The sequence below is a fragment of the Cyprinus carpio genome, chromosome B20 (assembly GCF_018340385.1).
Source record: "Cyprinus carpio isolate SPL01 chromosome B20, ASM1834038v1, whole genome shotgun sequence".
NCBI classification, from domain to species: domain Eukaryota; kingdom Metazoa; phylum Chordata; class Actinopteri; order Cypriniformes; family Cyprinidae; genus Cyprinus; species Cyprinus carpio.
Genome location: NC_056616.1, coordinates 20,659,201 through 20,665,200, shown reverse-complemented (window position 1 = coordinate 20,665,200; position 6,000 = coordinate 20,659,201). Strand labels below are relative to the sequence as shown.

General features: G+C 35.0%; 1 pseudogene; it reads left to right on the top strand.

The window, feature by feature from the left end:
- The first annotated feature begins 581 nt into the window (after window positions 1-581).
- LOC122140959 lies at window positions 582-2,229 on the top strand (annotated as a pseudogene).
- The last annotated feature ends 3,771 nt before the right edge of the window (window positions 2,230-6,000 follow it).

Here is a 6,000-nt window from a genome sequence, read left to right as displayed (position 1 = left end):
TGTACTCACACCATAACTTATGTATTTCATATAGACTGCATTATAAACAGAAACATATGGCCAATAGTCTATGTATGTTTTTAGGAACCACAACCTGCATGTCCTGACAGAAAAAATGTTCCCCTTTTATAAGTTTTCACAGCTATAAATAAATCCTTCAGATATTTATAAAATCAGTTAATATCAAGGTCAGCCCTCATCCTGACAGGCCACTTTTCATTTTTCAGTATAGACAACAGTACAATAATAAAATCCTTGAAAGGATAAATTACCTTTTTGCGCCATCTTGCGTTTTGACAGGTTAAAGTCAGGCAAATTCAAATGATTTTACTTACATTTTGTAACGCATCCTAAAAAACAAATAGACACAGAATTACCATGTGAATAAATAATGCATATCAGTAACTAAGTGAATAATTAAAGAAATATATATATAGTCTACATATAGGATTTACAGTGCATTTGTATCAGACTCTAAAGGCTATTGTCAGTTTTGCTTATGTTCTCCTGGCAACCTACTGTAGTTTTGTTTACAGCCTTTATCTCAATGTACAAAGATCACTGGATCATTTAGCTACATAATGAACACGAGGTAAGGTTTCCAGAATATAACTGGTCCATATATAAGCAGTCTAACATTATTCTATTTAGGCTGCTACAAAATATTTTATAGTAGTCGCGTTGCTTTGGGCGCAAGTAGACGAATATATATATATATATATATATATATATATATATATATATATATATAAAGAGTCTCATTGCAACACATGCTCACAATCGCATGAAATAACACTAGCTATAAATTCACTCTGAATTCGTTTCTTAAAAATAGTCAAAACAGACTATTCACAAAAATAGTGAATAGTCTTTTGAGATCTTTTTTTTTAATCAATTAGCTTTTAATTAGCACTTTTTCTAAAGCTCTTGTGTAGAGGCTGTTTTTTCCTAGAAATACTTTACTCACAACACAATCAATAACCTATAGGCCTACATTTACCAACTTTAAGTTCAAAAAGTACTGCATAGCAGATCGTTCCTTTTTTTCATCTTCTCTCTCTCTCTCTCTCGATACTTATAGTGAAATGTCACGGTGTCGCGATGTGAAGAAACATACCGACTTCGGTGACTCATTCTGAAGTTTTGGAAAAGAGCAAGACTTCAAGCCTCACATTAGACACGTTGAACCTGTTCTCAATGAGTAACTATTTCATGAATCAGTTTCTCTCCCAAAAAGTATTAAAAATTGATTTAGCTGCAGTTGAAGTTACTTATGAATGACAGTTTTTCAATTTTCCTTTAGTGTTTGAAGCAGTAGAAGCAAAGAGTCAAAGTTTTATTGCGTAACCTGAATCTAAATTGAACAGAATTTCTGAGTGGGACATATGAGAGACTCTTGAGTCTAAATTTTAAAGCTCTGAGGTTACAACATTACAGTTAACTGTCAGATTTGCTCCTTCTCTAGCCAATGTCAATATTTCAAATCGAGTCAAACCTAATGTCTATGTGTATCCTAGCTTTTATGCATAGGAGTTTTCTCTTCTACACTACATTAAAATGATACCGATGGTTTTAGATGTGACCTTGACTGGAAATCCCAGTTGTGCTGGTTACCTGAACCTCGATACAGTGATGCCCCATTTCCACACATCAAAGACATAAAGTTTCCCAACGAAAGGAAACTAATGAGATCCTTCTCACATGAGTCAGGCTTTGATCAGCAACTTCTATTTGTTCAAGTATTAAAAAAAAAAAAAAAAAGATTCCCAGTGGCAACTGTACATGAAAAATTTCCTATGTCTTCATTACAGTAATCACTAAGGCTGTAACATCTAAGACACTTTTAACTCTACTTTTAACTATTTCCTCATTAGATTCTGGGATCATTTTTCAGAATCATTTATATTTATTATATATATATAATAATAGAGGCTAATAGTGTGTCTGCATCTGAATGGAGCTTTTATCCAAACTTTGGACAGCCCAAGACCTATCATGCTGGAAAGAGATGTTTTATGGATGGCATTATGAAGCATGAGATGCATTTCAGAAAATTCCCTGGAATCATCCACAGAGAGGAAAAAGCAGGGTAAGACATTATCAATGCTAATAATGTTACTCCCTGCTACTGTTCTTAACTAGGTTCTTAACTGTTCCTAACTAGTTCCTGAGTACAGCCCTGGCTTTCATAAATATGAATCATCACTGCCCACAGCCACTTTTGGGTAAGGACTAACATGCTTACTGTAGATGCAGTAAGATAGACCAAAAAGATGGGACTGTAGCCATGATTTAATGCAAATTAATGAACAAAAAACACCCTTTGTTCCACTTCCTGTGAAGGGATGTATCAAAGTACAACATTTCAAAACTCCCCATTGAAAGTGAACATACAGACAGCCAACAGTTTGAACTTTCACAGCACATAGCAGGGCAACTGAAAGATGAAAACACAAAGGCTATAAATACACAAGAACCTAATGTTTTAACAAGACTAACTAACAAAAAACATCTGGAAGACAAGAGTGAGGAGACAAAACTTGAGCACAGATACCGATAATTTCTTTTTTACATATTTATTTGTATATTACTTCAGGTCCAGGCCTTTTGTCACATTTAAACAATTTATTCCCCGAAAACCACCAACAAATGATATCAGGTAGGTATAAGAAATAAAATGATGATGACCTGCACCGTTCATGGCTGATAAGAGATATATATGGAATTTCTTAAGGTCTATGTACTGTATTTATTCACAGTACACTGTATGCGGAGAAACATAAAAGTCGTGCAACACTACCTTATGGCTTTCCATTGAGTATATTTTACAAAATTTGGATATTTATTGTTCAGCTTCAGAACTTCACATTGGAAAGGGTGAAATCAGGCCAAAAGGTCATGGGCTTCAGACGGTGAAAATGATTTTAACTTTTCTTTGCCTTATTAGTTGGAGGTCCATCAAATAGATTTTCCTTAATTCCCTGACAAAGACAAAAATGAAGGTCTTTTCAATGTGCCATAATTTAATTGCAGGATAGAATAGGGGACAGTTAAGTATGATTGTGTAGGGAAGACGTTTGTAATAGTTAATAAAAGAGGAACAGAATCTCTTTCATTCTTCTTATTTCATCACAATCTGAATTCATCATACTGTATCATTCATACCCAGTATGATATAACAAGCAAAAGTTCTATTGTAGTCAGTTTGTTCTAACACTGAACCATATAATCTAATAGCAAAATAACTGTTCATAAACTGTTGTTTCATAAAATGAGGATCAAACCCAGCTTGCTCTTTAAAGCATATTAAAGAAACCTATTTGCTTTTGTAAGAATTTCTGTGTTGGGCCATTTGTTGTGTTTTTTATCTAGGATAGTTTTGCTGCATATACATTGTCCATATGGTTCATCCAAAAGGAATATGAATAATACCCATGAGCTTATCAACACTGTGCAGCCTGTACTGTATGTTGCCATTGGTATGCATCCATACTTTCTCTGACCTCAAACAGCACGCTTTGATAATATGTATACATCATCCTTAACTTGTATCACATTTATGCAGTAGAGATAGATGATATTGTTTCACTCTGATAATGCTATACAATTTCCATAAAATCTACCCACAGGGTTATACCAGCCCACAGTGTCATTCATATTTATATAGATCACAAATTTGGGGGCCATTAAGGAAGCTGTTTAGTAATTTTCGCCCCCAACTAAATGTGCAAGGAACATTTTAGTGTATGCCACTTTTTGCAGTTTTCCTCCTATCATTAAGGGTCATTAAGGACAATGAAATTAATGAATGAGAAAGTGAGACGGGTTGAATAGCTTGTGACTATTTACTCCAGCCTTGTGCCGATACCTTTTGGGGGTCTGGGACCACCTGGAGCAATTTGGCATCCTGAACCTTGCACAACACCTTACAGCTATTACCTTATCTGGTGCAAACAGGCCTGGCTGTTTTCTAGCACTTGTCAGCGAGACATTTCAGACCTGCTGCATCACAGTAGTGAGAATGAATGTAAGGACTTTTGTTTTGTCAGGTGCTTCTGTCTTCTGTCTGAGTCCAAGTGCACAGATGGAGGTCTTACAGATTCACACTGGCTGATTTTCTATGGCATTTTAGAGTGCATGACCATACATTAAAACGTTGTGGAATTTGGCACTTAGGCTACTACACTTTCTAGCTACTGGCAATAAAACATGGACATATAGCCTACCAACAATTATGATCCTAATCTTTCTCCATACTTAAATCTCAGATGACCAGGAGGAAACAGTTCCTTAAGTGCAAATTAAAAAGTGGACTGCTCAATCCAACTGTCCGGTGACATATTTTTAACAAAAGTCCTTGAGCTGTCAAAAGCTTTTTGCATCATCTGACGAACTTGACCAGACAAGTTCTGACCGCAACATACGGAGAAAGAGAACATGTTGTTGATTTATATACATACTGTAGGCTAATATAACTCGCTAAAAGCACAAACTTGTCCTTTAACATGATTTGTTCCATCTAAATAATTTAATTTGTGCGATCAAATTAGTCAAATTTACATGAATCTTTCAAAACGATTTGTTAACTGGTTCACTGAAAGAATGATTCATTCACAAATTGGACATTGATATCAGGTCTTTTTCACTACTAATTCAATTTAGCCTACTCTTGGCTCCTGATTCATAAGGCTTCCTCCCTGAAATATTGTTAAATAAAAAGTAAATGCTTTGGAATATAGTGGTGTAAAATTAAAAGTGAAATTTTTAAAATGAATATATATATTAAACCGTCTATTTCTATTAATATCATAGGCTATTGATAAACTTTTTAAATATCCCAGTTGATAAAAAAGGAATTAGATTTTCATGAATCATGTAGGCTTACTTAATAATTTATTTCTCTACCTGACCAATAACCAAATAATGTTTGTTTAAAAATGGATCCTGTTAGACTCTTTGAACCCATAAGAAAGAAAGAAGGAAAAGAAAGAAAGAAAGAAAGAAAGAAACTTCTAAATTTTACGGATTTGAACGACAGATACAATTCATTTGTTTCAAAACTGTCCATATAGTCGGTCCTGCTTTAATGGAGCCAATTAAAGTAGAGCGGGCCTCCATGACATGTATTACCTCATCCCTGTTTTACAGGACAGTTTTGTTTTGATTTTTTCCCCTCTGTAATCACACCCCAATCACCAGAGGGCGCCGTTTCCAGAGTTCTAGTTCCTGTAGTCAGAAAGTGTAAAACAGTTCTATTAAGGTAAGAAAATACTGCAGCTAAGTGTGTAATGCTGTAATCCTCTGCCCAGTTTTGTTGTTTTGTAGAAATCTGAGCATTTTTGAGTATGATCAGAACTGGGCCTTCAGGGCTACCCAATTTAGTATGCATCAACAAGTCATGTGCAACGTCTTTGACAACAAGATGGCAGAACGCAGTGGTTAAAGAGAACAAGAGTGATTGTTTGAGTCCATTTGTAGGCTATTTTGAGCCATTTGAAGTAAATAACATGCTAATTTCTCTAGATATGTTGTTTACCGGTTTTTCTCATCTTAAGAAAGGTGAATTGAGAGTAAATCAAGAATGCCATTGGTGAAGCCCATTATACTCATATTTTGTCCATTCATGTTCAAATTGCATTTTTGATATTATGTGAAACATGATTTAATTTTTTTCTGACAGGCTAGAGTCTCGTGACATTTCAAGAATGGCTTTCCTCCTAGTAACACTTTTAACTTTGTGACAATCTTTAAAGCCGGTGACAAGCTCCCTTGAGAATTTCTAAGCTCTACAGATCACCTTTTGAACGCATTTATGTCAAAAGGGGAAGACAAATCCCTGGCACAAAAGTGCACAGAGCGCATCAGAGATCTTGCATCACTTATAGCATACTAATTTGACATCCTCTAGTGGAATAAAAGCATTCAGAATACGAGAGGAGCAATTAAATGTATCTCAAGCCGAAGTTTCTTTTTTTAAATGTGACGAGAGGCATTCAGTGG